Consider the following 15,247-nt stretch of genomic DNA (forward strand, 5'->3'; position numbering starts at 1 on the left):
ACGTTGCTGCGCCCAGTTTGTCCTGGGAGGACAGCATCCCATTGCTGCGCCCAGGTGGTGTCGGGGGGGCGGCATCCCATTGCTGCGCCCAGTGGGGCTGGGAGGGCGGCATCCCATTGCTGCGCCCAGTCGGTGGCCAGGGGCGGCATCCCATCGTTGCGCTCAGAGGTGTGCTGGGAGGGCGGCATCCCATTGCTGCGCCCAGTTGGTGCTGGGAGGGCGGCATCCCATTGCTGCGCCCAGTTGGGACTGGGAGGGCGGCATCCCATTGCTGCGCCCAGCCGGTGCCGGGGGTCGGCATCCCATTGCTGCGCCTGGATATGTGCTGGGAGGGCGGCATTCCATTGCTGCGCCCAGTTAGTGCTGGGAGGGCGGCATCTCATTGCTGCGCCCAGTTAGTGCCGGGGGCGGCGTCCCATTGCTGTGCCTGGATGTGTGCTGGGAGGGCGGCATCCCATTGCTGCGCCCAGTTGGTGCTGGGAGGGCGGCATCCCATTGCTGCGCCCAGATGGTACTGGGAGGGCTGCATCCCATTGCGGTGCCCAGGTAGTGGGCCTTGCACCGTGGTGGCAAGGACCGGTGTGGGCCTGGGGGTCGTTTTCGATCTGCCAGGTTCGCGAAGCCTGCGGTGGCTTCGCACTGTGCGGCCCTCCACGCAGGTGGTGTGGTCGAGATCCTCTTGGGGGATCGCTGGTGGGTCGCCATTTTCCCTTAGGGCCCTTCACCGGGTTAGACGGGGAGTTAAGGCCAGGGTACGGTAGTCAGAAAGTTAAGCGGGGTGGTGTGGCCCATCCCCGCATCACCATAGATCAGCTGTGGCTTTACCTGGCTGCTGGTCTTCCTCTGTCAGAACTGAGGAACGCCATTTTCCCTTTTGGACCTGCAGTGTCTCTGCGTGAGCTGGCGCGGATAGAGGGGGGAGTCGGGGGGCCAAGATAGAGATCTGACCCCCGCTCCGTGGCAGGTTAGGGGCGGAAATCTGGGTGGTTTCAGCAACTGCGCGTTCTCCCTTGGGCATCTTTGGGGATGATTGACAGGTTCTCTCCAAGCCCATGGTGGGTGCTACCTGCGCACTTGGGGGGAACCTGTCTTTGGGTCCCGCTATTGAAGTCCCAGGGTAGGGGTGAGCCGGCGGGACCCCCCTCATGCGAGGGCATGGCAGGGTCTCAGGTGAGGGAGAGGTCCCTCACCTGGACCAGCATCGACTACGCCCATAGTTGCCCAGGAATGTTGACCTTTTACGTCATTTCCGCCCCGGAAGTATTTGTTTGACCCTGCAGGTCCACTGTTTCCGGGTCATAGTTGAGTATGTTGATTTATGCAAATTTATGCTAATTCATGCTAATTTAATTAATAAATTATGCAAATTTATTATAATAAAAATGACCCAAGTTTAAATCCAGCTCTTGTGTCCGAGTCGTTACTCCGTCTCTTCTGCAATAAGCAGACACACAATGGGGAATGCCACAGACTGTGTAGTGTGTTGGTGGCTGTCAGCACCCAGAGCATTGCTTTGATGTGTATTCTCCATTGTGTGCCTGCTTATACTCTTGTAAACCCTTTTTCTCCAATCTTTCTGCAAAGGGAAAGAAAAAGAGAAACATGTAGTCAGGCACAGGAAAACGTGTAGTGATCACATGTCTGAGGGACCCTATGACGATTTTAAATGAGGGCATTGGTCATAAATTGTTTTTCAGCACTGTTGTAATTTCAGTCACTGAATAAGTTGGTAAGCAAGCCTGTCATTTTACACTCAGAGATACTTGTATAGATAGAAATATATTAATCAAATGAAAACCATATATAGTTACCAAAGACTGTACTTGAATAATTTTAAAAGTTTCTTGTGGTGTTTCATGTTTCAATAAATGCAGGTTTGCACTTTTAGATATCATTGATCCAAAGAACAACAAATTTCAGTTCTTTACTATATTGTAATAGTAAATATTGCAGTTGAAACAACTAAAATCATTGTATATACACATTTTGATGATTAAGAAAGGGAGTCAAAAACTGACTCGAATGTGTATATATGTGTGTTTGTGCACGCACTCCACACACACACAAACCAGAAAGCCCCAGACATCAATTGGTTCTGGTTGACCTTTATTGCCTTCTTTCCAGATCTTCAATATCTCTTTTGCAGTTAAGCAACCAGAACACTATTCCAAATAAGATCGCATTATATCTTTCTAGAAAGGTATTATGTCTTTGGCCATTTTGTTATTGATTCCTTTCCTAATTATGCTCAACATGAATGTTGCTTTTTCACAGAAGCCACACTAAGCGTTGACATTTTCACTGAGCTCCTTATCACCAATGGCAGCTCATGGTCTTTCCTTGTAAACATCATGGCTCTATATTTCAAGTAAGATTTTTTTATACCCCTGAATTGCACCACTGTTTACTTGTTTTCTGCAATAAACCTTTGCCATTTTTATGAACTTTCTCTGATCGGGAGAGAAGGGGTGTGGTAGTGAAGAATCATTTCCTTTGCAATTGTGGTTGCAGTTGCTGGTCATACAAAATTATTTGAGCACATCAGGCTTAGCAAGGGTTCTCACTTGGAGCCCTTTTCTTTAAAGCATGGCATTGACTTCTCAAATAGTTAGCACAGTTGATAAAAAAGAATAGTCATTCACCAGGAGTGCTGGTCCATTCATTCTGTTTAAAGTGTAGAGCTTTAGAGAGCAAGTTAACTACCAAGTTGGCGCACACACAACCTTGCCAATTGTGCACTATCGGTTCATTGGGCAGAAGCTGCCTTCAGCAGCTTGTGTAATGTCTTTCTAAATGAGCAGCCTTGGGCTTCAAATTAATGTTATTTTCTCTAGTAAAATGCTACTTGATTAATCTTGTTTTGCTAGCTAAATAACATTAGGTAATGATAAAGACATTTAGCAGTAATCTAGTTGCTTGCATATTTTCTGCAGGTGCTGGAATACATGCAGTTTTGATGGGTTGCCAAACTCTTGTCGCAATCATATCAATAGTTTCTAAACCAATCCCAATCCTCTTGTCAGAGCAGATCTTTACTCCACTCCAAACTGAAGTATTAATTAAGTCTATACAACTCACAGCATTTAACTTCACAGCTGTTCATAAAACAAAATAGATGGGAATGAATCTGCTAAATATAGTTCTGTACTAGATCTAGTCATAAGAATGATCTCAGAACTCAGAGGAAATGTGAGAATTTACATTCTATGACCAGAATAGGGGTCCATGTATCAAGTTCTGTTTCATGGAATTCTGTTTGCATCAGACCAATACATTTGTTGATTGGGAACTGCTGGAACAAACAACAGTTGCATTTGGCATACTTGAACAATGTCAATTGAATACCGGCAATCTAAATTCTGAACCAATATGCTTACTTTCACAGTGGGACTATAATAAATGAGACCTTCAAATACAAATTGACATTATCAGTTCTTAGTACTTAGCAATACTACTGAAAACCCAGTGTAAAATTTAAGGAAGGTCATAGATTACATGGATTTCACTTGTCTCAGAAATGCATTGGAAGTTCCCATCATTGGCTGCAAAGAAGGGAGAGAACAGGAGGAACTGGGACATCTGTTTCACTGATGTGTTGGAGATTACAGTAAGATCTAGACTGGGAGTGACCATTTTTGTCTGCATGGGTTACAGATTTGTCTGTCTGTCTATCTCTATCATCTATCTATCTATCTATCTATCTATCTATCTATCATCTATCTATCTATCTATCTATCTATCTATCTATCTATCTATCTATCTATCTATCTAGATTTCTATGCTGCCCTTCTCTGTAGACTCAGGGCAGCTTAGAAAACAAAAATAAATGCAAAGTACAACATATAAAAAACCAAAACATAAAATCTGATTCTAAAATCCCAAAATTATTAAAAACAAACACCCATATTTATCCTAATACAATCATACAGTGATAGGCTGTGGGTGTGGCTTATTTTGTAGGTGTGGCTTGATGGTCATATGACCGGGTAGGAATGGCTTGCTGGCCATGTGACCAAGTGAGAGTGGCTTGACAATCATGTGACCAGGGCTGGTTTAAAGGTCATGTGACTGGGTGGGAGTGGCTTACTGCCCAAGATAAATTTTCAAATAGGAGCTTGGACTCTTTTTCAGTTGATTAAGTCACATTATTTAAATAGCCACAAAAAGGACAAATGATAGACAGCATTATTTGTTGAGCACAGTAACATTTTAAGGTTTTGTACTGAACCCACAAGGTTCAGTATGATAACAGATAAGGCAAGTAGGTCAATCTTCTTTAATTGCTATAAAAGTTAAGTTCTAGATGTAATAACTCTCAAAGCAAGGTTGAATCAAGCAAGGTTTATTTTGCTAACAGGACAAGGAAGTCAATTCAGTCAAGAAGCAATGGAGTATTGAGTGCGCTATACAATGACAGTTCTCCTATTTATACAATCTAGCCCAGCAACAGGGCAGTTTTACAAAGATACATTTTAAGCACCAAAAGAAGGCAACCAATCAACATGCAATAAACAAATCTGAACTTTTGACTTTTACCCTGTCTGGGTAGGTCACCCAGGCAAATATCTAACACTAGATAATGATTAAAATTATTAAAGCATTTATGGGTAAAAATATACTATTTAACTATTTCCTATTTTAGGGTCATGCTAAGGTACTAGAGAAGGCAGGACAATAAAAAAAACTATTAAGTATTCAATAAATAGTGCATAAACTTACTATCCCCACTGCGTTCCCCACCCATGGGGGCAGCAGCCCATTACTGCAATCATAAACTTGTATCATCAGCCGGAGCAGGATGCCAGCACTCAACAGCCCCAGGTCTGCCAGGTGAGTTTTTAAAACCTTACAAAAGGCCAGGAGGGTGTGAGTGGTGCGACTCTCTGGAGGGAGTTGATTCCAAGAGGCCAGGGCTGTCACAGAGAAGGTTCTTCCTCTAGGTCCCGCCAGCTGGCATTGCTTGGCTGATGGGACCTGGAGAAGGCTGACTCTGTGAGACCTGACCGGCCCTTAGGATATGTGAGGCAGGAGATGGTCCCATAAGTAATTTTGTCCTAAGCCATTTAGGGCTTTATAGGTCATGACCAACACTTTAAATTGTGTTCAGAGACCAGTCAATAGCCAATGTAGCTCGCAGAGTGATGGTGATATATGTGTATACCTTGAAAGGTCCATAACGGCTTGTGCGGCTGCATTTTGCACTAACTGCAGTCTCTGAACCTTCTTTAAAGGTAGCCCCATGTAGAGTGCACTGCAGTAATCGAACCTTGAGATGATGAGGGCATGAATGACTGTAAGAAGAGACTCCCTTTCTAAATAGGGCCGCAACTGATGCATCAGGTAAATCTGTGCAAACACACACACACCATTGCCACAGCTGAAATATGATGTTCTGAACTCAGCTGTAGATCAAGGAGGAATCCCAATTCTCTGAGGGGGGTCAAAAATAAAACAAACCATCGTAGAACAATGCCTCCCACTGCCAACCCCTCTAGTTGGTTCAGAAGGATACCATGGTCAATGGTATCAAAAGCTGCTGAGAGGTCAAGATCATCCATCAGAATGACTAAAGTAGTTTCAGTGCTCTAGCCAGGCTTGAAACTAGACTGCTGAGGCCGAGATAATCGGCTTCATCTAAGGACCATAAGATTTACTTATTAGGGAGGATCTAATTGTTGGATATAGTAAGTTATGCATTTCTCTTTACTAGAGAGACTTTTAATTTCTTTCAAAGTGATAATTTATAGATACAGTATGAGGGAAGGAAGTGCTGGTGGCTGAATATTGTAAACTAATGTTTAATAATCTCAAAATTCTTGGATATAAACAGTCAAAAATCCAGATTTTTAATAAACAGTTATTGTCAGATCCCTACCATGATTGCTGCCATTTCTATGGGGAGGGGGCCTGGATTCCTTTATTTGCTTATTGCCCTCTTCCTGTTTTTTGTATATCCCGTAATCCCTTAGTTTATAACCCTAGGTCTGACACCTATTGGCCCTATGCTTTGATTTACCTTTGGAGGAATGTGTTAAGGGGGAAGAGCCATCTGTTTTGCCTCAACTCTGAAGCCTCCTGAAAGAAGCACCTGGGAACTGTCACTTATCTCTTTCCCAGGATGGCCTTTCCTACAATATCTTTTGACAGTGTGTATTGTCTCATTCAACATTGGACAACAATGGAATTGCCTAAGGCGAACGTAGAGCTTGCTTTGCTTTTGTTTTCCAATCACCTTCCTTTCAATAAAAGATTCCTTTTGAAAAGCTGAAGTTTCAAGAGTTCATGCTTTCTTGAAAGGGGAGGGGAGGCAGACTTTACAGGTATTTAGTTTATGATTAGGATTATTGGTATATTTCCTTGGTGCTTCTGTGGGGTTACCTTTGCTAGAAGAAAGAGGGTAAAGTTTATTCTCCTAGGTAACTACCATTTATTTATTTATTTATTTATTTACTTGAAATCAGAAACCAAACTGAAATATTAAATATGGACATGCAATATTTTGCATATTAAAATAGAACCTATAAAATCAAATAAACTATATGTATAAATCCCAAGCAGGAAAATAATGAAAACATCACTTTAGCCTCAAAATGGCAACCAGCTGATCTAAGTTTGGGTGTGTTCAAGTCCATGGATTTTTGATGATTATTGTTATGGAGTAGAAACTTGTCACGCTGAGGATTGACAGCCTCCAAAGACATTAAGAAACATCCAGTAGTTAGATAGTTAACTCTGTTTATTAATGTAGCTCCTCCCTCTCTATGATGTAACAGTGCTTTGCTCACTTCCTCCTTCTTGCAGGAAGAGAAGCTCACGCCATATTAATCTCATCTTTGTCTTTTAGAGATGTAGACGTGTTTTCAGCCTCTCCAGGCTAAACTTATATTTCTACTTTTCTAATAAAAGCTTTGATTCATTTTAACATGAATGCTTGTGCTTTAATATCCATTTGCCTCCGGAAAGCCTTACTTCAGTTCTAACGGACTGAGCACTCTGTTGGTAAGTCTTTCTGATCCAACATGGTACCGAGAGTTTGGTTCCTTATTAAAGCAACAAGCGCTTACATACCGTAAGCACACTGGCTGTTTTCCCAATGCCAGCTAAAAGGAAGAGAAATCCTTTAACTCAGAGTTACATCGATGGAATTTCCGAGGGGCAATTAGCTGACCTCAAAGACCTCATTCGTACTACGGAAGAGAAAAGGAATTTCATCATGTCTCAGCAGCGTATGCTGGAATCCTCTGATGCTGACGCTCCTCAACAAACCATAAGTCACTCTTACATGATTGAGAAGGGGAACGGAGATGAAGTTAAAACTGTCCTTGGGGTCCCCATAGACACTACTTCTACTCAGCCGAGTGATGAAGAGGTAGAAGAGGAAACTCTAACTCCCTCCCAAACTCAAAGCCTCCAGTCATCAACTTTGCCTAAAGCTACTGCTAAGACAAAGCACATTGAACCGCCTTGAATCTAGAAAGAATTGAGGAAATAATTGGAAAGCTTGAGAATGAAATTCGGAGTTTAGAGTTATTCTGTATTCACCTTGATAATCTACCTTGTGGCAAAAATATTGAGCAGCAAGATTCTTACTTTTGTTACCTGCAACAAGTAACTGAGTCAAGAAAAGAGTTAAGGGAATTAAAGAAATTGCAGTTAAAATTAATAACTGAAAAGATGGAGTGTGTTTCTCTGGCAATTCCTATGCATGCCCAATCCAAACAAGCTGATAGCGATGGAATTTCTTTGTCCTATCCAGCCGATGGCAGTCATGTGCAACAGAGTCAAACCACCCACTCAATTTCAATGGATGACCCACTTAACACTGGGCACGCCTCAATAATCTCCCATTTCTACCCTGCTGCCACGTCACAAAGAGAAGCCTTTCCTTTACAAGCTAAAAGAGGAAGGGGGGTTGAATTCCCCACAGCAGTTGCAAGAGAAAGGAGGGAGGATTTCCCCACAGCAGTTGCAAGACAAAGGGGGGGTATTTTACCCACCGCAGCAAGTTACGCAACAGCGGCCACTAGTGGATGGTATGCCCACAAAGCAAAGGCATTTTCTGAAACTAGAACAAGTGAGTTTTTTCATCCTTTTGATGCTAAACCAAGTTTCTCACAAGCTTTTCAGGCTGCACAAATGCAAAGGGACCTACCTTCTCAAATTCCAGGAACCTCTGCTTCACAACAGAGACCTCCAGTCCAGAATCTTCAGATCCCAACCCAGCTTCATCAACCTTCAGCTTTGCCAGTGGGTGTTGTGGCTCAACCACAACAGCCACAAGCAGCTATGGCAGCTGCATCTACAAGGCAAGCTATCACCTCATCAATCCTGAAAGGTGAGTTCATGTTGAAAGCGAATGGGCAGAACTATAAGATTTGGCTTCACAGGATAAGATTGCTCCTACTGGCTCATCAGATCGATCAAATTGCTCTGAATCGTCCAGTAAGGCGCTGGACTGAAGAAGAAAGAGAAGCTGACATCAAAGCAACACTTCTCATTCTTATGAGTATAGACTCACAATTATCAACCAGGTTTTCATCTGACATTACTTCTGCTGAGCTGTTAGAGACACTAGATGGTATGTTCAGGCCAATTTCAGAAGAAGGCAACTTCATTCTGCTATCCAAATTTCATAGTATTAAACTTCCTACTGGGAATGAACTTGCTCCACACTTATCCAACATGCTATCAATGCATAAAGATTTGGAGGAGAAAGGATATCACATGGACTTTACTCAAGTCAATGCTGCTATCATAAATTCCCTTGGCCCTGAATGGAGGGAAGCCATTTAGAAACATAGAAACATAGAAACATAGAAGTCTGACGGCAGAAAAAGACCTCATGGTCCATCTAGTCTGCCCTTATACTATTTTCTGTATTTTATCTTAGGATGGATATATGTTTATCCCAGGCATGTTTAAATTCAGTTACTGTGGATTTATCTACCACATCTGCTGGAAGTTTGTTCCAAGGATCTACTACTCTTTCAGTAAAATAATATTTTCTCATGTTGCTTTTGATCTTTCCCCCAACTAACTTCAGATTGTGTCCCCTTGTTCTTGTGTTCACTTTCCTATTAAAAACACTTCCCTCCTGGACCTTATTTAACCCTTTAATATATTTAAATGTTTCGATCATGTCCCCCCTTTTCCTTCTGTCCTCCAGACTATACAGATTGAGTTCATTAAGTCTTTCCTGATACATTTTATGCTTAAGACCTTCCACCATTCTTGTAGCCCGTCTTTGGACCCGTTCAATTTTGTCAATATCTTTTTGTAGGTGAGGTCTCCAGAACTGAACACAGTATTCCAAATGTGGTCTCACCAGCATTCTATATAGTGGGATCATAATCTCCCTCTTCCTGCTTGTTATACCTCTAGCTATGCAGCCAAGCATCCTACTTGCTTTCCCTACCGCCTGACTGCACTGTTCACCCATTTTGAGACTGTCAGAAATCACTACCCCTAAATCCTTTTCTTTTGAAGTATTTGCCAACACTGAACTGCCAATACAATACTCAGATTGAGGATTCCTTTTCCCCAAGTGCATTATTTTACATTTGGAAACATTAAACTGCAGTTTCCATTGCTTAGACCATTTATCTAGTAAAGCTAAATCATTTACCATATTACAGACGCCTCCAGGAATATCAACCCTATTGCACACTTTAGAGTCATCGGCAAATAGGCAAACCTTCCCTACCAAACCTTCCCCTATGTCACTCACAAATATATTAAAAAGAATAGGACCCAGAACAGATCCTTGTGGCACACCGCTTGTAACCTGACTCTGCTCAGAATACTCGCCATTAACAATAACTCTCTGATGTCTACGCTTCAGCCAGCTGCAAATCCATTGAACTATCCAAGGATTAAGTCCAATCTTCACTAATTTATCTATCAGCTCTTTATGTGGAACCGTATCAAAGGCTTTGCTGAAGTCCAGGTAGGCCCATAGAACAACACAGAGACTCTGTAACATACTAACTGAAGAAGAACAGTTGCTTCACACTAACTTTAGGCCAATGTCAGCAACATTCAAACCTAACTTGGCCAAGAGCGGTCAACAGAAAACCAGTACACCGAGATACTCACGCCAGAAGCAACCCAAGAAGGATGACACTCGTAAGTCTGCTGATTTGCAAAGTGTTCAATCTGGCGAGTCTGATCCTCCCACATATCCAACTCAACCCAAGGGAACACAGAAGAAAGGATCCCGAGGAAAGAGTTCTGGGACTGCAAAAACAACTCCCAAAGACTCCAAAGGTGAGAAACATGCTTATGTTAGCACTCTCCTCCTCAAAGCTGTTCCTGACAAGAGTCCACTCTACGACATACGTCAATTATGGACCCTAGACAGCAGAGCAGCGGTACACTTTGCATACCAGAAGGAATCCTTCACTGAGCTACACCAGACAGATGTCAAAGAAGTGTTTGGATTTGCAGAATACCTCTCCAAAGTGGAAGGAGAAGGAAAAGTCTACGTCAAAGAACTGGACTGCCACATCTCAAGTGTTTTCTACGTTCCAACTGCCAAGAACAACATTCTTAGCGTGTATCGCCTGAGAAAAGAATTAGGGACTGTAGTAACCCATGACCTTTCAGAGACTTACATGACCAAGAATGGCAAAATTCTTGCTACTGCCATTCCCATTAGAGGTGTTTTTTATTTAAAACCTAAACCTCCAACCAAGGGTGATGTAAGTATAAAAGTTCCAGTGAGCGAAAGCACAGGTCCAGAGAGACAACCTGGTGCAACCATAGGCTCAGAGGCTCCTAAAGCCAATGAAGTCTCCGAGGTTCCTAATGCTGTTACAAATGTTAAACATGTATTAACAAACAAATCTTTTCATTCCAGGTGTATTCACAGATGGCACCGTCGCTTGGGGCATGCTTCTTACCCCATTTTAGCAAAGATGCCTGAGTTTGTTGATGGTTTCAAAATCGATGGGGCTTGCAAAGTTCATCTAGACTGTAAAGTTTGTAACACAGCAAAGTCTAGGGCAGCTCCTATACCTAAGTTTGCTCTTAGATTGTCAACACGCATTTTTTAATTGGTCCACACCGACGTTGTCGGTCCATTTCGGCCTACTAAAGGTAACCGTAAGTATTTCTTAACTGTACTCACATTTTGGCTTTGTTTTTCTATTGAAGCAGAAATCTGGAGCGTTTCAGGTCTTTAAAGACTTTGCTGCAGAGGTACTTACCCAACACGATGTCTGGATCAAGCGAATTCATGTCGCAACAGTTCCATGGATGGATGACCAGGAATGGAATCCGTCAGCAGACCTTAGCACCCTCAACGCCTTCGCATAACGGGATTTGTGAACGACGTAACAGGGTCCTGCAGACAATGTTTCGTTGTCTCCGTGAGGATGCAGGATTTGACTTTTCATACTGGGGTGAAGCATTAAGGTATGCTAATTACATTGTTAACAGAACATGGAGTAGCGCAATACAAGAGACTCCTTATTACTTGCTTCATGCTAAGCCTGATGTTCAAAACATCTACATTTTTGGTTGTTATGCCACTGTTAACATTCCACTTGAACAAAGAAGAAAAGGAGGTCCCGTGTCAGAAAGATTGAGATTCATCGGTTTTGATGAAAGCTCTAAATACTACAAATTTGCTGACTCTCACCATAGAGCATATATTTCCAATTCAGGCAAATTTGAGGAAGACACAAATTGGTCCAGTATACATAGTAATGATACTTCAGTTTATTTTCCTAAGGATGGTATGGCGGAACCTGATTCTCAGGCAGCTATTCCAGATGATCCTGATGTTCCAGATGATGAACAGTCTTCGGCAGTCGCAGAGGAAATCCCTGACGATGAACTTGAAGGCGGAGATGATGATGAACAATGGACCAGCGTTCCAAGGCGTTCAAAGAGAACCACCAAAGGAACTCCTCCAAAGAGATTTGCACAGCAAGTATCTCAATCTCCTTTTCCTTTCTTGTGTAATAATCTTACACTTCCACCTGATCATTTTCATCAGATCAAACTTTTACCTGAATCTGAACAAGAAAAATGGTATGAGGCTATGGAACATGAGCTGGAGTGTTTAAAGAAACTGAAAGTGTTCCAACAGGTGGAGCCTCCTAAAAACAAGAAAGTCATTGGCACACGCTGGGTGTATAAAGTCAAACAAAAACCTAATGAAGGAAAGCTGTACAAAGCTAGACTTGTAGCTCAAGGATTCTCTCAAATTTATCCAGATGACTACACTGACACATTTTCACCCACAGTCAGAAATGAGAGTGTCAAGATTGCTCTGATCACTGCTACTGCTTTGAACTTAGAGGTTTTTCAGTTCGATGTAGAGACTGCCTATTTGAACGCTGATCTGAATGAAGAGATCTACGTCAAGGGTGCTCCCAGGTTCCAGGACCGAGAAGGTGATGTCTGGTGTCTGAGCAAGTCTTTATACAGCCTGAAACAGAGTGCCCTTATGTGGTACCGCCTCTTAACCCAAAAGCTAAATTCAATGAGCTTTATTAAGTCCGTCTCAGATGAATGCGTGTTCACAAAAGGGCAAGGTAAGACTTATGAAATTGTTCTTGTTTATGTTGATGATATTGTTTACATTGGTCCCAATGAACGCATGAGTGAAACTTTTGCAAAGGGTCTTGAGAAACATTTCACCTTAAAAAGCCTAGGGCATATCAATGATTATCTAGGTGTTCAGTTTGAAAAAACTGAGAAGGGGTTCTCTCTTTCACAAGAAAGTAAGGTTGACCAGCTTTTGCAGAATTGTAACATGTCTGATGTGAACACTTGTCGTTCCCCTATGCAGACTGATTTTTACAGGTTAACCCGAGAAGAACATCCTGAATTTGACAACCAAACGCTGTATCGGTCAGTGATTGGATCGCTATTGTACATCAGCAGTTGGACAAGACCTGACATTTCACTGAGTTTGAATCTACTGTCCAGATACGTTGGAAAAGCAACCATGTTCCACTGGTCTTGCATAAAGAGACTGTTGAGATACATGAAGCTTACTAAGGACATGAAGTTGTTCCTTGAGCCGAAACATGATAAGTACCCTGAAGTGATTTGTTATGCAGATGCTGACTGGGCAGGTGATGTAGAAACACGAAAAAGTACTTCTGGTTACATACTGTTCTTAAATGGTTGTCCTATCTTTTGGAAAGTTAGGAAACAGAAGTTTATTTCTTGCTCTTCAACTGAGGCTGAATATGCATGTGTTTCTGATTGTTGTAATGCATTAACCTGTGTTTCTGCTCTCATTGATAGTATTTGGGAATGTCCAAAGAAACCAATTGTTATCATGGAAGATAATGTTTCAGTCACATATATTGCTGAAGCTGAATGTGTTGGAGCTCATTCACGGCACATTGACATCCGGTATAGAAATACCAGAGAGAGTGTGAAAGCAGGATTCATGAAAATCCAGTATGTGCCTACTACTGAGCAGATCGCTGACTTGCTGAAGAAGCCGTTGCCAGTTGATCAACATGAATACCTCTCCAACAAAATGTGCCTTAAGTGAATTGATGCCTTGATGTCTTGATGTCCCTTATGTCTCTGATGACTGCCAAAGAAGGGGTGTCACGCTGAGGATTGACAGCCTCCAAAGACATTAAGAAACATCCAGTAGTTAGATAGTTAACTCTGTTTATTAATGTAGCTCCTCCCTCTCTATGATGTAACAGTGCTTTGCTCACTTCCTCCTTCTTGCAGGAAGAGAAGTTCACGCCATATTAATCTCATCTTTGTCTTTTAGAGATGTAGACGTGTTTTCAGCCTCTCCAGGCTAAACTTATTTTTCTACTTTTCTAATAAAAGCTTTGATTTATTTTAACATGAATGTTTGTGCTTTAATATCCATCTGCCTCCGGAAAGCCTTACTTCAGTTCTAACGGACTGAGCACTCTGTTGGTAAGTCTTTCTGATCCAACAAAACTTTCTTTGGAGCTATTCTGGAAAAGTCTTGTTAAACCTGTTCTATTCTCTATGAAAGGGTGGGCTCAGTAATGTGGATTGCCAGTCCTGACACAATGAACAGTACAATATTGTTGACATGAGCTACAATATTGTTAGATGACTGCAACTGAGCATCTTAATAGTCACCTAGACTGGGAATGTTATTAGCATATCCCACTGCCAGGTTTGAAAACAGGGCATTGAGCCTTTTACTAATGTAAAAGCTCTTTTGGTTGAGTGAGAAAGTATCTTTAAAAGATAGTTTGTAACACCATAGAGATGTGATAAAAGTTTCCTGAAGCATAATTTGGCACTTGAGATCCATCAGCTTACCAGTCAAGATCAAGGTTAAGTTGTTTAGTCTCAGAAATAGCATTCTTCAAAAAAAACAATCATTGTTAGCTATTGAACTAGAAGGCCAAAGAGAGTTATCTTTTCTTTTTTTCCCCCTTTCCATGAGAAAGAAAATGTACAAGTTGAGCCACTTCCATAATTCCATATCAACCACTATTTAATGGGCATATTCTTATACAGTTGGCTAACGAAGGAGATGCTGATTCTAAGATAGGAAATCCTAATTAGGATCTAATGCTAACACTTGCACGGGAAGGGTTAATTGTAGCAGCCAGCACTTTTTTAATATGTATATGTTGGCGGTTGTGAAGTTCTGGAAGATTTTAACCTTATCATTTTCCATTGTTCCATTGTTATTGCATCAGTTACTGCTCCTTCCTTTTTAATTCATGGTATGGCCGCACAGAATGTTTTTTTCTCTAGTTCTTTTGGGGAAATTGGTATTTTCTGAATTGTACATAAAGTACATTTTGTTTATATGAAGATGGTGTGATTAGGAGGGGCAATTGCCTCAAGAGGGAGAAAGAAGAGAGAGATAAAGTCACAAAGTATAACTGTTATCAGTTAGAAATAGGAATCACAAGACTGTCCAATAACTTTTATTCTTCACTATGCCTGCCTAGCAGAACTTACAACAAATTCAACTCTCTGTAGGGTACTGGAGATAAACGGAGGGGAAGGGAGAATGATTTCATAAATTTAAGCTACCTGGCTTCTAAAGGCATTATGTTTTTCTAAAGGCAGAGTGGTGGTAGAGCAAAACAGGAATCACCTTGGCTCTGAATAGTTTTACTGCTACAGGAGCAAAATTGCCTATCTAATTATCTCAGTTGTGGCCTTCTGTGCAACAGATGAAACTTCATAAGATATGTTGATTCCTTATGGAGAACCAGTGAAAGATGATACCTTAGTATTTAAAGCACTCAGCCTGCTGTATTTG

Source organism: Erythrolamprus reginae, chromosome 1, assembly GCF_031021105.1.
Source record: "Erythrolamprus reginae isolate rEryReg1 chromosome 1, rEryReg1.hap1, whole genome shotgun sequence".
NCBI lineage: Eukaryota > Metazoa > Chordata > Lepidosauria > Squamata > Dipsadidae > Erythrolamprus > Erythrolamprus reginae.